Genomic DNA, 22,475 nt, shown 5'->3' with positions numbered 1-22,475 from the left:
AGGCACAAAGAAGGACACTGTGTGTTACTAAAAGGGTCAATCCACCAAGAAGAAGTAACAATCTTAATTATCTCTGCTCCTAACCAGGGTGCCCCAAAACACACGAGGCAAACACCGGCTAAACTGAAGGCAGACACAGACACCTCCAATAACAGTTGGGGACATCAACACACGACTTCACCTGTATACAGGACATCCAGACAGAAGGTCGATAAGCAGACAGAGAACTGAACTAATGCGATGACTGAACTGGACCTAACAGACTCATACAGAACACTGCACCCCAAAACAGCAGGTGCACATTCTTCCCAAGTGCTCACGGATCATCCTCCAGGAAAGGTCACGAATAAAGTGTCAATAAATTTAAAAAAGATTGAAACTATTCGAAGCATCTTCTCTGACCACAATGGAATGAAGCTGGAAATCAGGTAACAGGCAAAGAACTACAAAATCTACACATATATGGAAGTTAAATAACACACTCTTAACAATCAATGGGCCAAAGAAAAAATCACAAGGGAAATCAGTAAGTAACTTGAGACAAAAAGGAAAACAAAAAGGAAAACATAACATCAAAATTTATGGCATAAAGCAAAGGCTGTGCTCAGAGGTAAATTTCTACCTAAAACTGCTTACATTAAAAAGGAAGGAAAGAGTTAAAATCAAAGTCCTAACTGTATACCTGAAGGAACTAGAAAAAGAAAATCAAACTAAACTCAAAGCAAGAAGAAGGAAATAACAAAGATTAGAGCAAAAATAAATGAAATGGAGAATTAAACGGTAGAGAAAATAACAAAACCAAATGTTAGTTCCTTGAAAAGATCAATAAAATTGACAAGCCTTTAGCTAAATGGAAGAAAAAAGAGAGAGGATGCAAATAAATAAAATCAGAAATGAGAGGAAGGACATTACTATTGACCCCACAGAAATAAAGAGAATCACAGGAGGATGCTATCAACAACGGTAGGCCAACAAATCAGACAACTTAGATGAAATGGACAAATTCCTAGAAACACACAAACAAGCTACACTGACTCTAGAAGAAATAGAAGACCACAGCAAACTAATCACAAGTAAACAGATCGAATCCATCATCAAAATTCTCCCAACAAAGAAAAGGCCAGGACCAGATGGCTTCACAGGTGAATTCCACCTAGCATTCTAAGAAGAATTAATACCAATCCAGAAATTGAACAGGAGGGAACACTGCCTAACTCATTCTAAGAAACCAGCATTGCCCTAATAACAAAGCCAGACAAAGATACTACAAGAGAAGAAAATTACAGACCAGTTTTTCTTATGAATATAGATGAAAAAATCCTCAACAAGATACCAGCAAATCAAATCCAACAGCACACTAAAAGAATTAATACACCATGATCAAGTGGGTTTTATCCCAGGTATGCAAGGGTGGTTCAACATAAGAAAATCAATGTACTACGCCACATTAACAAAACCAAGGGAAAAAAACTACATGATCATCTCCATTGATGCAGAAATGGCATCTGACAAATTCCAGCATCATTTCTTGATAAAAACACTTAGAAAAACAGGAATACAAGGGACCTTCCTCAACATGATAATGGGTATATATGAAAATCCCACAGCTAACATCATACTCAATGGTGAAAGACTGAAAGCTTTCTCTCTAAGATCAGGAACAAGATAAGGATGCCCAAAGTCACCACTGTTATTCAACATTGTGCTGGAAGTTCTAGCCAGAGCAGTTGGGCAAGAAAAAGAAATCAAAGGCATTGAAATTTGAAAGGAAAAACTTTCACTATTTGTAGATGACATGATCCCGTATATACAAAGTCTCTAAAAATCTACAACAAAGCTCCTAGAGATAATAAAACAAATTCAGCAAAGTGGCAGGGTACAAGAACAACAGGCAAAAATCAGTAGTGCTTCTATACACTGGTGTAATGGGCAATCTGAGGAGGAAATTTTAAAAAATTCCATTTACAATAGTAAACTAAAAGAATCAAATATCTAAGAATAAATTTACCCAAGGAGGTACTACAAAACTTTGCTAAAAGATCAGAGAAGATCTAAATAAATGGAAGGGCATTCCATACTCATAGACTGGAAGACTAAACATTGTTAAGATATCAGTTCTACCCAAAATGATTTATAGATTCAATGCAATCCCAATCAAAATTCCAACAGCCCACTTTGCAGAAATGGAAAGACTGAGTGTCAAATTTATTTGGAAGGGTAAGGGGCCCCAAATAGCCAAAAACATCTTAAAAAAGAAGAATGAGGTTGGAGGACTCACACTTCCTGACTTTAAAAATTACCACGTAGCCGCAGCAGCCAGAACGCACGGCACCGGCACGAGGGTACACAGACAGTCGACCTGAGAGCTCAGGACAGATCTCAGGTCCACGGCCTATTCATGTATTTATTTATTTACTTTGTTCTGTTTTGAATAGATTTTTGAGTTTTACTGAAATCTTACATGAACAAGAAACTGGAAATACAATCACAGCAAAGAACAAATTGTCACAGCTTTGACATTTAAACCAAACAAATTTTGTGAACAAAAATGAAATAAAGGTATAACAATTTAAAAATACAGTTAACCTACTTCTAGTGATGCAAAACCATACAATCAAAAGTTACCTTCAATATAAGAAAACTTAAATTTGTTTGCTTCAGTTTCTTAAAACTACTAAGACAAGGTACTAGCTTGTACTCAATGCACAGCTCACGCCATGCCCCTGTGTAATCTGTCCCAAATCCAAAAAAAAAAACGAAACTGCCCGAAACCCAAGATTCACAGTGTGCCCACCCTGTTCTGAAGCTAAAATGAAGCCGGAAGCAATAAAAGATTGTAACTCCCAGAATAAGAGAACTCTGCAAGCCGAATAATGTCCAAAAGCATTTTTTGAAAAAGGAAAAATAAAAAGACTTGACCAGTATGTACACAACAGTGATTCTTCAGCTCAATACAAATGGCAGCAAATTGTGATTTTTTAAGCCAATTTTTCTGGAAGAATGTCTAACTAGAGCCAATCGTATCATTTTCAAGCCCTCTCTTGTCCATTTCCACTGCTGTCAGTAAGTGTCCTGATGAAATCCGTTGTCATAACAGCAGTTACCGGAACAGCGGCTGCCTCGCTGAAGCGGCTCCGAGCGAGGGGGCGGCCCGGGGCCCTGGTGCCTGGTCTGACGGCACTTAGACTCAGCTGCTGGTGCCCACCTCCCCCCCCGGGAGCCCCGGCCTCTCTGCTGTCACGCAGGACCCCCTCGGCCACCCCTGGAGCCTCCTGGTGGCCCCAAGATGTCCCCCTCTGAGAAGAGCCAGCCCCCCCTCTTGGAAGTGGTGCTCCCCTCCCCTTCCCTCCCAGTCCTCCCCCCGCACGGCCACCGTCATCACCACAGCCTTCACCCCAGCCATCTGGGCAGCCGGGTAATCTGGAGGGAAACCACGTCCGCCTCCCCCCAACCCTGACCCCATGGAGGAGGAGGGTGCCACGCGGAGCTTCTGGAGGCCTGGCTGGCAGCTCGTGCTCCCCATGCTTGACTGGTGGCTTGGTTAAGCTATTTCAATTCCTTCCCCTTCTACTTCTTTGCCTTTCATTTCATCCATGGCCTTAACAGCTGCTCTGTCTTCAAAATGAACAAAAGCATAACCTTTCAACTTCTTCAGTCTTTCAAGTTTTCCAAATTCAGAAAATGACTTCTCCAATATTTCTTCTGTCACTGTAGTAGCCAACCTTCTCACAAATAAAACTTTCCCCTTGGCGCTGACTTCTGGAGCTGGCTCTCCACAGGGTCAGCCTGCAGCGGTGCTACGTGTCCCTACACTTTCACTCTTCCACTCGTCAGCCGGGGTCTGCCTTGTGCTGCTGACTTGTGATCCTCACATTCAAGGAAGCAGAACCCCTAATTCTTTTTGTCATTGGGTTGATGATAGAGAATAGCATCCACCAAACCCTCTGTGACTTTACTCCATTCTTCCAGAATGTTTTCTTTAGTCTTATTCTTCAGAATCAATCCAACAAGAAGCCTGTTGTTTGCCATGGACATGCACACTCCCAGGCATTTACCAGGATGATTTTCATAGATGTCACACAGTTGAACAGCTCCCTTTGCAAGTTCCTTTCTACAGCAGGTGATAAATGCAACCCTCTGTTCCAACCAGACAGTGGATCCATCCTAAGACGTAGATCCCAAATGGGACTGGCCTTCTCAAAAAGGGGCACCAACTCACCCTCACATAAATCTCTTGGTCTCTTCCCTACAGAGACCTCGGCTCCAGTTCCAGGTTGCACACCTGCGTACCTGCTGTCTGGTGGAGGCCCACCTCCGTCCTCTGTCCTGCAGCTGCATCCAGGGCACAGCCGGTCTCTCAAGCAAGGCCTTTTGGACTCTTGCACCAAGCTCCTCTTTCCCCTGTGGCCTGGAGGTCTTCATGACTCCACATACAAACGCACTTTTGTTCTGGACACGTGATAAGGCGCTTTCCTTGAACTGTTCTAGTAAAGAAAGAGTTCCTTCTTCATTAATTCCCTAAGAGCATCAATCCCTTTTTCATCAAGAAGCTACCAACCCTGCACGGAATATTCACCGAGTCTCTGCCACCTGCCGTGAGAGGCCTGCCTCCGTCGGGGCCTGTGTGCCTGTGAACTACCCTGGAAGTGTGCGCGGGCTCCTCCTCTTCCGTTAACCTGGACCGAATAACCATCCACCTGACTGGCCATTTCACTGTACGGACAGAGCAGGGCAAGTGGCCAGGCCCGTGAGAATGGGCACGAGATGCTTTGAAAACGACCAGAAATGACAAGCTGCCAAGGCCACGCAACTGGGAAAGAAGAGTCTCTTCTACAGATGGTGCCGGGAGAGCCGGATCGCCACCTGCAAAAGCACGAGGACAACCCTACCTCATGCCATATCAAAAACTAACTCAAAATGGATCAAAGACCTAAATATAAGAACCAGGACTGTAAAACTCCTAGAAGAAAATGTCGGGAAGCATCTTCAGGACTTTGCGTTAGGCAATGGTTTCTTAGACTTTACACCCAAAGCACAAGCAACAAAAAAGAAATTAGATAAATGGGACCGCATCAAAATTTTAAAATTTTGTGCATCAAAGGACTTTATCATGAAAGTGAGAAGACAACCTACTCAATGGGAGAAAATATTTGGAAACCACATATCTGATAAGGGTTAAATATCAGAATATATAAAGAAATCCTACAACTCAACAGTAAAAACACAAACAACCCAATTAAAAAATGGGCAAAAGATCTGAAAAGGTGCTCAACATCATTAGCTATTAGGGAAATGCAAATCAAAACCACAAGATACCATTTCATACCCACTAGAATGGCCTGTGATTAAAAAAAAACAAACCAGAAAATTACAGGAGTTGGAGAGGATGTGGAGAAATAGGAACACTCATTCACTGCTGGTGGGAATGTAAAATGGTGCAGCTGCTGCGGAAGACAGTTTGGCAGTTCCTCAGAAAGCTACGTACAGAACTACCATACGACCCAGCAATCCCACTACCCGAAATATACTCAAAGAATTGACTGACAGCAGGGACTCAAACAGCTATTTACACAGTAGTGTTCATAGTGGCATTATTTACAATTGCAAAAAGATGGAAGCAAGCCTATGTCCATCAACCAATGAACAGATAAACAAAATGTGGTATATACATGTGTGTGTGTGTGTGTATGCACTGAATTATTCAGTTGTGAAAAGGAAAGATACATGCAACAACATGGATGAACCTTGAAGACAACATGCTGAGTGAGACAGGCCAGACACAAAACGACAAGTATTGCACGGTCTCACTGACATGAAATAATTACAATAAGCAACTGAAAGAGTCAGAATATGGAGTACAGGTTACCAGGGGCTGAGTTGGGAGAAGGGAATAGGGAATTAATGCTTGAGTTGTACAGAATTTCTATTTGGGTTGAATGTAAATTTTGGTAATAGATGATGGTGATGCACAACACTGTCAATGTAATTAGCAGCACTGAATTATATATATGAATGTGGTTAAAAGGGGAAACTTTAGGTTGTGTGTGTTACTAGAATAAAGTTTAAAAAAAAACACATAGGGCTGCTCAACACAAATAATGAACCCTACTGTAAATGATGGACTATAAAACTGAAAGTACAATCATAAAAAATGTTTCATGAACTGTAACAAATATACCTCACTAATGCAAGGTGTTAATATATGGGAACTCTATATTTTATGTATTTTATATATGACTTTTCTGTAAACCTACAAATTCTCAAAAGAAATCTCAACTGAATAACAGTAAACCAAATTCAGCAGCATATTAAAATAATTCCAGAGAAAGTGGGAACTATATCAGGAATGCAAGGGTGGTTCAACATTAAAAAAAAAAAAAAAAAGGCAATGTAATACACAACATTAAACTAGGAATAAAAGGGAGATTCCTCAAAATGTTAAAAGCCATTTATGTGGAAAACCCACACTAACATCATATGCAGCAAAGACTGGACACTCTGCCCTTCAGATCAGGAACAGGACAGGACGCCGGCACTGACCACTGCTACTCAACTCTGCACTGGGAGCTCTAGCCCCAGCAATCAGGCAAGAGAACAAACAAAAACAGCATCCGCATTGGAAAAGAAGTCATACTACCCCTACTCAGAGATGACGCAGTCGTACACGGATAAAATCCCAAAGAACCCACATGAAAGGCACTAGAACTAACAAATTCAGCAAAGGCACAGGGTACAAGAGAGACACGAGTAAGTCAGCTGGGCTCCTATACACCAGTAACGAACAATCTGACAAGGAAATCAAGAAAATAATCCCATTTAAAATACCATCGAAAAGAATAAAATATCTAGGAATAAACTTAACCAAGAGGGCAAAAGATATACAGTGAAAATTACAAACCATTGCTGAAGGAAATTAAAGAAGATCTAAATAAATGGAAAGACATCCCATGTTCATAGGTTGGAAAAGTTAATATTGTGAAGATGTCATTACTGCCTAAAGCGATCTACAAATTTAATACAATCCCTATCAACATTCCAGTGGATGTTCTTCCAAAAATGGAAAAGCTGTTCCTCAAATTCATATGAAATTGCAAGATGCCCTGAATAGCAAAAACAACCTTGAATAAAAAACAAAGTTGGAAAACCCACACTTCCTAATTTCAAAATGTACTACAAAGCTACAGAAATTAAAACAGCGTGGTCCTGGCTTCAGGGCAGACATATAGGCCAATGGACTAGAACTGGGAGTCCAGAGATAAACCCACACATCTGTGGCCAGTGAGTTTCCAACAAGGGCACCACGTCCACTCAGTGGGGAAAGAATAGTGTCTTCAACAAATGGTGCTGGGACAGCTGGAGACCTCATGCAAAACAGCGAATGTGGACACCTACCTCTCACTATAAACAAAAATTAATTCAAAATAGATCAACAACCTACATATAAGAACTAATACCATAAACTCTTACAGGAAAATATACGGAAATACAGTTAGGACCTTCTGGTAGGCAATGCATTTTTAATTTTACACCAATAGCACAAGCAACAAAAGAAAACTAGATAAAATGAACTTCACCAAAATTAAAAACTTTGTACATCGAAAGAAAGTGAAAAGGGGATCCAAGATGGCTGATCAGGGAGAGACTGGGCTTACTTCTCTCCCAGGAAGACAACGAGGGGCCATGCAGAAGCGTCCACAGCAATGGATCTGCGGCTCTGGAAACCAGCAGAAGCACTCTACACCCTCCAGGAAAGGGCTGGACGAAGAGACGGGGTTGCTGTGGCCCTAGCTCCTGGCACCCACTGCACTCTCAGGACAGAAAGCTGCGGGGTCTCTGGTCTCTGGAGGGCGGGTGGCTGCAAACTGAAAGGGCTTTGGAGACCCACCTCCAAGAATAGGGACACAGCTGGTGAATTTTCACTGCTGGGACCATGAGGGGCTCCAACCTGCCCGCCTGGCACGGCTACACTGTTGTCTGGGGTTGGCAGGAGCTCCTCAGCCTTCCCAGGTGGAAGGGAACAGGCTACTGCACATGCTACCTGTGGGCAGGCCAGGAAAGTGTACCCTTGGGGAGTAGAATTAAAGGCTTTTAGGCATCTTTACCGACCTTCTCCCTGGGGCCCTGTGGAGTTGGTGTGCATCCCCTTCATGGGTCCCTGGCCCTGCCCTGGCTGGGAAACACTGACGGAACAAGTGTCAAAGCCAATCAACTACAAAAGCTGTGACAGAAGACAGAATCCAACCTTCACAGTAAACTCACCAAGATAATCCAATGCCCAGACATCGGCAAAAAATAATAAGCCATATTAAGAAACAGGAAGATATGGCCCAAAGGAACAAATCAAAAAGTCAGTGGAGCTACAGAATCAGGAACAATTAATCCAAGATGTTCAAACAAATCTCCTAAACAAATTCAACAAGAATTTGAAAAAAAGAATTTGAAATAAAGGATATTAAGATGACATGGGGTGAGCATAAAGGAGAATTTGAAAGCATGCAAAGAAAAATAACAGATCTTATGGGAATGAAAGGCACAACACTAGAGGAGGGGTGGAGCTAAGATGGCGGCATAGAGAGGAGTGGGAGCTAGTTAGTCGCCCTGGAACAACTAACAAACAACCAGGAACAACCAGTGAATAATCTGAATAACTGTGGGGGGACAAACATGACTGTCCACTCATCATACACTAACCTGAACTGGGAGGAATGCCCGAGATCACAGCATAAAATCTGTAAGTAAAAACTGCAGATCCAAGCCGGGAGAACCCTCCCCCGACAGCCTGAACTGCAAAGCCTCATGGTGCTAGAGCAGCTCTCTCCCAGCAAGCAAATATAGCTCAGCTGAGCCCCAACTGGGGTTTTAATTAACAAACGTGGACTACTCAATACAAGATACAAAACCCCAACAAGCAGACAGAGGCTGTTGGTGACGAATGACCTTGGAGAGCCAGAGGACCTCTCTGGGAGGAAGGGGGAGCCCAGAGGACTGGGTGCTATCTCTGGCTGATGGGTGAAACTGAGGGTGGCTGCAGACTTGGCCCTGAAGAGGGGATTTCTGTCCCTTATTTGGCTCAGTGGAGAAAACCTCAGCCATTTTTAGTTCCCAGCACTCTGAACCATACAAGGGTGGAGATAGCATAGAGAGACTATTCGAATGTAAATGACCTCTCCTCAAGGTATGTATCTTCCCTAAGAGGAAAAAGGTGTGGCCCAGCTCTGCTACCCACCTTCCATTCAGAACCAGACCCCAGAGCCTGGGGGAAAACAGCCATGGGCCACACCCCCTTACACCAGTCAGGAGCTACAGGCTGACAGGCGCCACATGCTGGGCAGAAAAGCACAGTGACTTGAGGCCTCACAGGGTATGTCAATCCTCTAAGACACCCTCAGGGAGACATGATGCTACTGCCTCCTTCTAGACCTGAGCCCGTTCTGGTCTGGGAGAACCTGATTGGGGTAACCAAGGAAACCAGATGCCTAAATAACAGAAAACTACAACCTACACTAAGAAAAACAAAGTTATGGCCCAAAGGAACAAACTTACACTTCAACTGAGATACAGGAATTTAAACAACTAATGCTAAATCAATTCAAGAAGTTTAAGGAAGATATGGCAAAAGAGATGACCCGTAGAATGAAAACACTGGGCGTACATATGGTAGAAATCGAAAGTTCAAAAGAACAACAGGCAGAATCTATGGAAATGAAAGCACAACACAAGAGATGAAAGACACAATGGAAACATACAACAGCAGATCTCAAGAGGAAGAAGAAAACACTCAGGAACTGGAGAACAAGACACCAGAAAGCCTACACACAAAAGAGCAGATGGGGAAAAGAATGGAAAAATATGAGCAACATCTCCGGGAACTGAAAGACTACATAAAATGCAGGAACGTACATGTCATGGGTATCCCATAAGGAGAAGAGAAGGGAAAAGGGCAGAAGCAATAATAGAGGAAATAATCAATGAAAATTTCCCATCTCTTATGAAAGACATAAATTACAGATCCAAGAAGCGCAGCATACCCCAAACAGAATAGATCCAAATAGGCCTACACCAAGACATTTAATAATCAGATTATCAAACATCAAAGATAAAGAGAGAATCCTGAAAGCAGCAAGAGAAAAGCAATCCATCACATACACAGGAAGCTTGATAAGACTATGTGCGGATTTCTCAATAGAAACCATGGAGGCAAGAAGGAAGTGGGGTGATATAATCAAGATACTGAAAGAGAAAAACCACCAACCAAGAATCCTATATCCGGCAAAACTGTCCTTCAAATAGGAGGGAGAGCTTAAAATATTCTATGACAAACAGACAATGACAGAGTTTGTGGACAAGATACCTGCTCTACAGGAAACACAAAAGGGAGCGCTACAGACAGAAAGGAAAAGACAGGAGTGAGAGGTTTGGAAGACAATTTTGGGAGATAGTAGCACAGCAATGTGGGTACACTGAACAAAGATGACTGTGAGTATGGTTAAAGGAGGAAGGTTAGGAGCATGTGGGACACCAGAAGGAAAGAGAAAAGATAGATACTGGGACTGTATAACTCAGTGAAACCTAGGGTGCTCAATGATTGTGATAAAAGGTACAAATATGTTTTTCATAAAGGAGAACAAATGTCAACATTGCAAGGTGTTAAAAATGGGGTGGGAATGGGGCAAAAGTAATTAACAGAAACATTGTATTATGCTTCCTTTAATGTAACAAAGGCAATATACCAAAGCTAAATGAATATGGGGTGGGGAGAGACATGGGGGAAGGGTATAGGACTCTTGGCATTGGTGATATTGTCTGACTTTTTATTCTACTTTAGTTTAATGCTATCTTTCCTTTTGGTGCTTCCTAGCTGTTATGTTTGTTTGTTTGTTTTTCTCTCTCTTTGTTCGTTCTTTCCCTTTTGTTTCTCTGCTTTCTTTGACTCTTCTTCCTTCTTTGTGGAAGAAATGGAGATGTCCTTATATAGATGTGGCGATGGTGGCAAATGCATAAATGCATGACTATACATGGAACCATCGATTGTTTACTTAGGATGGAATGAATGGTGTGTGAACAAAACCATCTTAAAAAAATGGGTTCATGAAGAAACCCTGAGAGCACTATAATGAGTGAAATAAGACAGACACCCAAGGACAAATATTGCAGGGTCTCACTGATATGAACTAGCTATAATATGTAAACTCATAGACACAAAATGTAAGTTACCAGGATATAGAAGGAGGCTAAAGAATGGGGAGCAGTTGCTTATTATGAGCAGAATGTTCAACTAGGGTGAATGTAAACATTTGGAAATGGACAGAGGTGACGGTAGCACGTTGTGAGAATAACTAACAGTGCTGAATGGTGTGTGAAGGTGGTGGAAAGGGTAAGCTCAGAGTCATGTAAGTCCCCAGAAGGAAAGTTGGAGGTTAAAAGACGGGAATGTATGAAACAGTGAATCTTGTGGTGGACAATGTCCGTGACTAACTGTACAAATATTAGAAGTCCCTCTCATGAACTAGAACAAATGTATGACACCATAACCAGCAGTTAATAAGAGAGGGGCATATAGGAGAAAAATATACTGATTGCAAACTATATTAATACAGTTAGTAGTATTTTAACATTCTTTCATCAACAGTAACAAATGTACTATACCAATACTATGAATCAATAATGGAGGGGGGGTGGTAGGGGTATGGGAGGATTGGAGTGTCCTTTTTGTTTTTTGTTTTTCTTTTCTGGAGCAATGAAAATGTTCTAAAAATTGAAAAAAAAATTGTGGTGATGGATGCACAACTGTATGATGGTACTGTAGGCAACTGACTGTACACTTTGGATCTTTGGATTAATTGTATATGGTATGTGAACAATCTCAATAAAAGATAAATTCACTAGAAGCATACAACAGGAGATATGAACAGACAGAAGAAAGGATCAGCAAGCTAGAAGACAGAGAGTCCAAATTGGAACAGACAAAAGGACAGAGAAAAGAATGGGAAAAATTGAGCAGAATCTCAGCACTGATTGACAACATGAAACACAGAAACATTCGTGCCATGGGTGTCCCAGAAGAGAACAGAAAAGAGGCAGAAGGACTATTTGAGGAGATTAAGGCCGAGAACTTCCAAACTCTCATGAAAGGCATTGATATACAATTCCAAGAAGCACAGCATACCTCAAATCGAATAAATCCGAACAGACCTGCTCTAAGAGACATACTAACCAGAACATCAAACACCAAAGACAAAGAGAGAATTCTGAAAGCAATCCATCACATACAAGGGAAGCCTGAGAAGACTGAGCGCCAATTTCTCATCAAAACCATAGAGGTGAGAAGGCAGTGGTATGATATATTCAAGATACTGAAAGAGAAAAACTGCCAGTCAAGGATTCTCTATCTGGCAAAACTGTCCTTCAAAAATGAGGCAGAGTTTCTAAGATATTCACTAATAGGCAGAAGCCGAGAGAGATCATTAACAAGAGCCTGCCCTGCAAGAAACACTAAAAGAAGTCCTGCTGGCTGAAAGGAAAGGACAGAAGACAGAGACTTGGAGGAGAGTGTAGAAATGAAAATTATCAGTATGGGAACTAAAAGGGTAAAAAAACAGATAAAAATAAGATATGACATATAAAAAAGCATAAAATGGTTGAAGTAAATACTGCCTTTATAGTAATAACACTGAATGTTAATGGATTACACTTCCCATTTAAAAGACACAGATTGGCAGAATAGATTTTAAAAAATGAGTCATTTATATGCTGTCTGTAAGAGACTCACCTCAGACCTGAGGATACAAATTGGTTGAAAGTGAAAGGCTAGAAAAAGATATTCCATGCAAACAGTATCCAAAAAAAAGCTGAGACAGCTATACTAGTATCAGACAAAATAGACTAAATGAAAAGCTGTTATAGGAGACAAGGAAAGATACTATATATTAGCAAAGGGGCAATCCACCAAGAAATAACAGTCATAAATATGTATGCAAGAAGAAATAATGCTCCAAAATACATGAGGCAAACACTAGCAAAACTGAAGGGAGAAACAGACATTTCTACAAAAATAGTTGGAGACTACAATACACCACTCACATCAATATACAGAACATCTAGGCAGAGGATCAATAAGGAAATAGAAAACTTGAATAATTTGATAAATGAACTATAACTAACGGACATATACAGAACACTGCATCCAAGAAAGCAGGATACACATTCTTCTCAAGTGTTCATGGAATATTCTCCAGGACAGACTACATGTTAGGTCACAAAACATATCTTAATGAATTTTCAAAGATCGAAATTATAGAAAACACTTTCTCTGATCATAATAGAATGAAGCTGGAAGTCAACAACAGGAGGAGGAATGGAAAATGCACACATTTATGGAGGTTAAACAAAACACTTATACAATCAGGGGGTCAAAGAAGAAATTGCAAGAGAAATCAGTAAATATCTCGAGAAAATGAAAACAAGAACACAACATATCAAAACTTACAGGATACAACAAAGGCAGTGCTCAGAGAGAAATTTATAGCCCTAAATGCCTATATTAAATAAAGGAAGAAAGAGCTAAAATCAAAGACCCAACTGTATACCTGGAAGAACTAGGGAATTAACAAAACCAAAAGTTGGTTCTTTGAGAAGATCAACAAAATTGACAAGCCCTTAGCTAGACTTACAGAGAGAGAGAGAGAGGGAGGGAGAGAGAAAGAGAGAAGATGCAAATAAATAAATAAATAAAACTAGAAATGGGGGGGGCATTACTAATGACCCCACAGAAATAAAAAAGATCATAAGAGGACACTATGAACAACTATAGGTCAACAAACTAGACAACGTAGATAGAATGGACAATTTTTTTTTTCTGGAAACACATGAACAAACCACACTGTCTCCAGAAGAAATGGAAGACCTCAGCAAACCAATCACAAGGAACGAGATTGAGTCATCAAAAACCTCCCAACAAAGAAAAGCCCAGGACCTGCTGGCTTCACAGGTAAATTCTACCAATCATTCCAGGAAGAATCAATTCCAGTGCTGTCCAAACCCTTCCAAAAAACCGAACAGGAGGGAACACTACCTAACTCATTCTATGAAGGCAACATCACCCTAATAATAAAGTCAGATAAAGACATCACAAGAAAGGAAAATTACAGACCAGTCTTTCTAATGAACATAGATGCAAAAATCCTCAACAAGATATTAGCAAACCGAATCCAACAGCACATAAAGAGAATTATATACCATGATCAAGTGGGATTTATCCCATGTATGCAAGGTGCTCAACAGAAGGAAATCAATCAGTGTAATACACCACACTAACAAATCAAAGGAGAACCACATGACCATCTCGATCGATGCAGAAAAAACATTTGACAAAATCCAGCATCTCTTCTTGATAAAAACACTTCAAATGATAGGAATAGAAAGAAACTTTCTCAATGTAATAAAGTGTATATATGAAAATCCCACAGCTAAGACTGAGCCTGAGAGACCTGGTGACACTATCAAGCTAACAACATGTGCATCATTCAGAGTCCTAAAAGGGCGAGAGAGAGAGAGAGGGGGGCAGAAAAAGTATCTGAAGAAATAATGGCCCCAAACTTCCCAAATCTCATGAAAAACTTAAGGATAAACATCCAGAAAGCACATCACATTCCAGGCATGACAGACCCAAGAGATCCACACTAGAACACCCTAAACTGAAACTGTCAGCATGCCAGAGACACAGGAGTTTGAAAGCAGCAAGAGAGAAATACTAAGGATCCTCAATAATACTACAGAGGATTCCTCATCAGAAACCATGTGGGTGGAAGACAGTGGAGTGGCATATTTAAAGTCAGTGGACATTTCTACATCCTGCAAAATACTCATTCAAAAATGGAGAAATTAATAAGACAGTTACAGATAAACAGCAGCTGAAAGAGTTCATTACCAGAAGATGTGCCCGACAAGAAATACTAAAGGTTGAGATAAAAGGACACTCGACAGTAATTCAAAGCCACAAGAAGAAATAAAGAACATTGAGAAAGGTAAGTACATAGGTAAATGTAAAATCGTGTATTACTGTATTTTTGGTTTATAACTGCTTTTCAAACCTCCATACATGAGATAAATGGCAAATGTGCAAAATAATATTTAAAATCTATGTTAAAGATGTAATCTAGAACTATAACAATATTAACGGGTGGGATGGAGCTATATAGGAGTGGAGAGTTTCTAAATTACAGAATCTAGGTAGGTATGAGTCAAACAAGATTGTTATTAGTTTAAGATCTTAATGATAATTATAAAGGTAACCACTAAGGAAATAACTGAAAATATACTGAAAAGAAAAGCAGAAGGGAATCAAAATGGTATACTACAAAAAAAGCAACTAAATACAAAAAAAAGGCAGTAATGGAGTAATTATAAAACACAAAATACACAAGACATACAGAAAACAAATGGCTGGGTGGCGACAGTAAGCTCCTTTTCCTCAGTTATTAACCTTAAATGCTCACGGACTGAACCCCCATCAAAAGGCAGAGGTTCGAAGCCTGGGTGAAAACGCACGATCCATCTCTATGCGTCTACAAGAGACTCCCTTTAGGTACAAAGACACAATGAATTTGAAAGGAAAAGGATGGAAAAAGCTATTCTACTCAAACAGCAATCAAAAGAGAGCTGTAGTCGCTACATTATTGCCAGACAAAGTATATGTTAAGTCAAAAAGGGGATAAAAAACAAAGAAGGTTGTTATATATTGATGAGGCTCAATCCAGCAGAAAGACGTAATGATTATGCCCTCACCACATGCCCCAAAATATATGAAGAAAAAATTGACAGAATTGAAAGGAGAAAGATAGTCCTACAATAATACTTGGAGAAGGCAATACACCACTTTCAATAACTGACAGAACCTCTACCCAGAAGATCAATCAGGACACAGAGGGTGTGAACAACACTACTAACCGATCAGATCTAATGGACACACAGAGAAAGAGAACACACCACCCAAAACAGCAGAACACACATCCTTGACAAGTGCACATGGGGCAAGCATACGCTAGGCCACAAATCAAATCTTAATAAATTTTAAAATACTGAAATCATACAAAAGATCTTCTCAACCACAATGGAATAAAGACAGCAATCAATAACAAAAGGAAAACTGGAAAATTTGCAAATATGTGGAAATTAAAGAACACACTAATAAATAACCAATGGGTCAAAGAAGAAATCACAAAGGGAGATTAGGAAACATCTTGATACAAATGAAAACAAAAACACAACAGAACAAAACTTATGGAATGCCGTGAAGGCAGTGCTCAGAGGGAAATTTATAGCTCTAAATGCCTACATGAAAAAAAAAGAAAGATTATAAATCAGTAAACTGAATTCACACCTAAAATCCAGAATAATTAGAGCAAAATAAACCCAAAGTTAGGAAATGGTAAAGATTACCGCAGAGATAAATGAAATAGAGAATAGAAAAACAATAGAATCAACAAAACCAAAAGTTGGTTTTTATTAGATTGATAAAATTGATAAACCTTTAGCCAGCCTGCCAAGGAAAGAAGAGGACACAACTGAATTCAAGACTGAGCATGGGGACAATCTTACAGAAATAAAAAGGATTCTAAGGGGGAAAAGGGGGATTAAAAGAGAGTACTATGAACAATTATATGCCAACAAATTAGAAAACATGGATGAAATGGACAAATTCAAATTCCTTGAAACATAAAAATTAACTAACCTGATGCAAGACGAAACAGAAAACTCAACTGACTTATAACAAGTAAAGATACAGAATCAGTAAATAAAAACCTCCTAACAAACAGAAGGCCAGGACGGGATGGTTTCACTGCTGGATTCTAACAAACTTTTAAGGAAGATTTAACACCAGTCCTTCCAGAACTCTTCCAAAAATAGAAGAGGAGGGATTACTTCGTAACTTATTCTATGAAGCCAGCATGTCTCTGATATCAAAGCTAGTTAAAGACAATACAAGACAAGAAAACTTCAGACCAATATCCCTTATGAAAACAGAAGCAAAAATCTTCAACAAAATACTGGGAAACTGAATCCAACAGTATATGCCATGATCAAGTGAGATTTATTCCAGGAATGCAAGGATGGTTCAACATAAGAAAATCAATCAATGTAATATACCATATTAATAGAATGAAAAAAAAAAAAAAAACCACTCTTGATCATGTCGATTGGCAAAAATCATTTGACAAAAACCAACATCCTTTCATGATAAAAACACTCAGAAAACTAGGTATAGAAAGGAACTTTCTCAACATGATAAAAAGCATGTGAAAAATCCATAGCAAATATCACACTGAAGGGTCAAAAATTGAAAGCTTTCCCCCAAGACAGGAGCACAAGAAGTCCACTGTCGCCCGCTACTCAGCATTGTACTGGAAGGTACAGCCAGAGCAATCAGGCAAGAGAACAAAATACAAGGCATCCAAATTGAAGAGGAAGAAGTCAAATTAGCCCTATTCACAGATGACATGAGCCTATATATAGAAAATTCCAAAGAATCCACAAGAAAGCACTAGAACTAATAAACAAGTTCAGCAAAGCTGCAGAATACATATAAACACACAGAAATCAGTTGGGTTTCTACATACCAGTAATGGACAATTTGAAAAGGAAATTTTAAAAAATCCAATTACATTTATAATAACTTCTAAAAGAATAACATACCTAGGAATAAATGTAAATAAGGAGTTGAAAGACTTGTACAGTGAAAACTATAAAACACTGCTGAAAGAATTTAAAGACCTAAATAAATGGAAAAATACCCCATGTTCATGGATTGGAAGACTAAATATTGTTACGATATCAATACTGCCTAAAGTGATCTATGAATTCAATGCAATCCCTACAACATTCCTGTAGCCTTTTTTGCAGAAATAGAAAAGCTGACCATCAAATTCATATGGAATTGCAAGAGGCCCTATACAGCCAAAACAATCTTGAAAATAGACCAAGTTGGAGAACCACACTCCCTGATTTCAAAACATACTACAAAGCTAAAGTAATTAAATCAGTGTAGTCCTGGCCTCGGGACAGACATATAGACCAATGGAATAGAACTGGGAAGCCAGAGGTAAGTCCACACACCTGTGGCCAGCTGGTTTTCGACAAGGATGCCACAGCCGTTAAACGGGGAAAGAACAGTCTCTTCAACAAAGGGTGCTGGGACAGCTGGAGTCCACACGCAAAACAATGCATGTGGACACCTACCTCTCAGTACGCACAAAAATTAACTCAAAACAAATCAACAATCTAAATACAAGAGCTGATACTATAAAACTCTTACAAGAAAACATAGGGAAATATCTTCAGGACCTTCTGGCAGGCAATAGTATTTTAGATGTTACACCAAAAGCGCAAGCAACAAAAGAAAAAAATAGGTAAGATGAACTTCAGAAAAATTAAAAACTTTTGGGGGGACTGTGGGAAGATGGCAGAGTGGGGAGCTCCAGGCTTTTGTCCTTCCACCAGAACAATTATTAAATAGACAGAAACTGTCTGAAACAACTATTTTAAAACTCTGAAAGCCAGAGGGACACTGTACAGCATCCAGGGAAGGAAGGAAGAGGCTGGTAAATTACAGTAAAGAACCATAAACTGGTCTCTCCCTGTGGCAGCTACCCGCACCCAACTCCCACTCTTGCGGCAGGCTGCCATGGGGTTCAATCCCTGGCTAGATCACTGGTGACAGAAAGGGACCCAAAAATCCTCTTCCCGGAGACCAGGGGTGGGCACAGCCGATCACAGATCACGGCTTTTGGTCAGTAATTTCAGACCACATGATGCCCAGCTCTGAGGACAGCCATGGCTTCAGCCCACCCCAGAGAGGGGCAGTGGTGGCAGCAGTGGAGACTCAAGGACACACACTTTCTCAGCACCGCGGGGCAGTGAGCTGAAGGGCTGCATTCCCTGGGCAGGCCAGGAAAGCTCAGCTTTGGGGGGTCATTGGAGAAGCTTTTGGGGCCCTGATTCCCTCAGGGCACAATTTTTAAATGGGCAAAAGAATAGACATTTCTTCAGAGAAGATATACAAATGGCCAGAGAGCACATGAAAAGATGCTCAGCATCCTCAGCCTTAAAGAAATGCAAATTACAGTGAGATACCACTTCACACCCATTAAGGTGGCTAGAATTAAAAAAATGAAGTGTTATTGAGGATGTGAAGAAATAGGGGAATACCATACATTGTTGGTGGCAACTTAAAATGGTGCAGCCACTATGGAAAACAATTTGGTACAGCCAACTGTGGAAAACATTTAAGCCAGAGAAGCCATAAATTCCTAGATAAGGCAAAAAACTCCTCCCTGCCAGATACATCTTAATGCACTCATGCACATTCTGGAGGACGACAGCTATCTGTACGGGAACCCTCCTGCTACATAGCAGTAGCTTCAAAGAAACCTCTTCACGACCTAGCAAATCCCAGCTTGGCTCTGTGCTGCCCTTGTTCTCACCCCACACAACCCCTGCAGCCCCCTGGGTGGCACCGAGCACTACTCTCAATGTCCTGCAGCACCGAGGGCCAGTCCCCAGTCTGTAGGTTCCCCGATGCACTGTCACCGTTTTGCTACATGCAGGGGCCTACTGCTTAGTTCAGTCTCAACTACCCATCGAACTCTGGCGGAACTATTCTGTGGGTTCACAGCCAGACAACGGGCAAGCCAGCCAGGAGACAGAGAACGAGCAAGCTGAGGGAAACAGGATCTGTAGCTGTAATGTCACGGTCGGAAGGGCAATCCCAGGGTGGCTGACTTGCAGCGTGGGGGGGTTATGCCCATTTTTTAGAATAGTTTAGCCCAGTGCATGAGTACTGGGATGCCCCAAAAACGCCAGCTGGAGTTTTATTTGTCCTGCAGGAGAATCTGGGGACAAATGGAAATCACAAGGAAAGAAGCAGTCGCTGCCACTGCATGGCCGTTATTGTGGGCAGCGAGATATGCTACCAGAGCCCAGTAAAAAGCAGAAGCTGAGGTGAGGAGATTAAATGAGGCTTTAACTCTAGGTGAGTGTGTTCCAGCAACACTGATGTATTAGCAAAAAAGGCGCAAACCCAAGAAGGCCAATTAGAAGTAATGGCATGTAAAGTTGTGAAAATGCACTGACGGATGATACCTTGGTGGCAAGTCCGAGTGGTTATCCAGAGGGAAGGCTGGGATCAGAAGGTGTAGGATCCCTGGGAGAATGCAGAAGAGGAAGCTGAGCCTGAAGACAAGCCTAAACAAGCAAGGCCATCAACCAGGGCTCCCAATGACCCTCAAGAAGAGATCCCTGCTCAGAAGCAGACAGCAAAAGGGATGAGAGAGCTCAGCCGCTTGGTTACTAAGATTACAGGATGTCGGGGGAGACGGTGTTGTTATGCTTTCAGAAGTGAAATAGCAAAAATAGCTGGCAAAACTACACATCCCTCTCTATGTCAGCATCTTTACCAGGCATGGCAAAGACCAAAGGGCACTCAAAATTTATTAGTGTGGTGTACTGTGGTGTAATATTCTGAGGGGGGTGTGCCGTCCACAGTAGGTGACAGTCATCTCTGAAAGAATTGCAGGACACGGTCAGAGAACTGGGGGTGCAGCATGCAGCACACGCAGAGCACTTCCACGGACCTGAGACAAGCTGTTCCCGGCTGGAATGAAGGATAAAATCCTGCACACGTGCCTCCAGCCTGGGACGGGACATCAGGAGCTGCTCTCAGCCTGCTGGTTGGCCCAGCCGTCCACTGGGGCCCCAGCAATAGCAGACTTGAGTGAGACAGAAAGAACAAGGTCGAAAGGGTTGAGGTGAGTGACCAGACACCTCACGAGGGAAAGGGCAGTCAGGCCTGTGCATGTGACCCATAGGCAATTATGGGCTGGTCTACCTGTCAGCAACCCCAACAGGAAAAACAAACAACCTAACCCTGTATTAGAGGAACTCTGCCAAAAGTTGCCTGAGGAAAAAGGATGGCCTCTGCCTATGTCTGAATCTGCGCCACTGGCTGTCACCCCCACAGCACCCCCGTCGCGGGAGAAAGCGAGCGTCTTAGAGGGAGGTGGAGACCCCCCACCCCCACCCCCCGAGGACCGTGTGGAGACACAGCAGGCGCCCAGGGGCCTCACGCAGAGCTCGGTATCCACTGATTTCCCACAGACTGTTAGCACGTTGTAGTCCTTACTGGTACTGGAGCAGAGAGCACACCCATCTATGGGACTCCCCAGAGATTTAATGGGCACCTAAAGGTGACAGGGGGGGATGGGGAAAGCTGTGTGTGTAGTGCAAATCGGGCACCTCGGCCCTGAAAGTTCACTATATGTATTTCTCCCATTCCCAAATATACATTGGGGGTGGGCGTGTTACAAGACCCAGACCTCCCCACTCCCGCTGGTGAATTCTGCCTTCACTTCCGCATGAGAAACTGATTATTCGGGGTGCTGCTCGCTGGTCCCCAGTGCACTTGCCCCCACCCAAGAGGGTCACCCATATCAAACAATGTCACCTCCTGGAGGGACACGCTGAAATCGGGGCCACACGACCAGCACAGGGCCTGTTTAACAGTCCTGGATGGCCGGCAAAGGGGCCCAACGGGAGCGGAGAGCAACTGTGATTCTTGAGGAGTGAGTAAAGCTGTCCCTCCTGTGCACGCAGGGCCCAGCACCGCATGCTTCTGGATAACTCATGGGCCGGCTCAGAGGGTTCCACTGTGTGTTAGACTTCACTAATGCCTTTTCGGTATTCCACTAGCCAGGATCGATTTGCATGTACATGGGAAGGGTGGCAGGGGCCTTCCCAGTGTTTGCCACAAGGTATCTGCAAGGCCCCCGTCTGTAAGCGGATGGCAGCAGCTGATCGCGGCAGCTTATCTAGCAAGATGGAAAAGCCACCGAATGCTGCTGTGTTTCAGAGTGAAGATACGCTTACTTCGGAGAGTATTACCACTCTAGAAATGGCAGCCCCACCACTACAGTGCCCCTTAATGGACCAAGGCCAGACCGACAATGATGCCAAGATCCAGGGCCCCAGGTCTGTAAAGTCCCTGGGGTGGTTTGATTGGGTGAGCAAAGCTCGTTCCAGCAGTGGTGACAGATATCTACAAATGCGGCCAACCCCCCACACTGCAATGGAACTGGAAACCTTTATAGGCTTATTGGAGCACTGGAGACCATTTATAACCCACCTGGCTCAAGTACTTCGACCACTACATAGATTAGTAAAAAGAGGGGGCTCAGTGGCACCGGACATGAGGCTGAGCAGGCATTCCAACAGGTGGAGACACTTGTAAAGCAGATCCAGCCTGGAGGTGCACTAACGGCAGGACAAGCCTGTGAACTGGCTCTTGCCAGCTGCCACCCAGAAGGGATCAGGTGGGGCCTGTGGCAAAAGCAAAATGGAAAGCAAGGACCACTCACGTCCCAGCCACAGGAAGGAACAGAGCAACGATCTAGTCCTCCTGAAAAACAACCGCTAGTGGCGTATCT

At 42.1% G+C, this 22,475-nt stretch overlaps 1 protein-coding gene and 1 pseudogene across 4 annotated transcripts in view; both read right to left on the bottom strand.

The window, feature by feature from the left end:
• Nucleotides 1-22,475, bottom strand: part of SBF1 (SET binding factor 1) — a 50,631-nt gene that overhangs the window by 4,652 nt on the left and 23,504 nt on the right. The window lies entirely within an intron of this gene.
• On the bottom strand, nt 3,391-21,660 carry LOC119543427 (annotated as a pseudogene).

This window comes from Choloepus didactylus, chromosome 8 (assembly GCF_015220235.1).
Source record: "Choloepus didactylus isolate mChoDid1 chromosome 8, mChoDid1.pri, whole genome shotgun sequence".
Lineage (NCBI taxonomy): Eukaryota > Metazoa > Chordata > Mammalia > Pilosa > Megalonychidae > Choloepus > Choloepus didactylus.
This window is presented reverse-complemented; position numbering and strand designations above follow the sequence as displayed.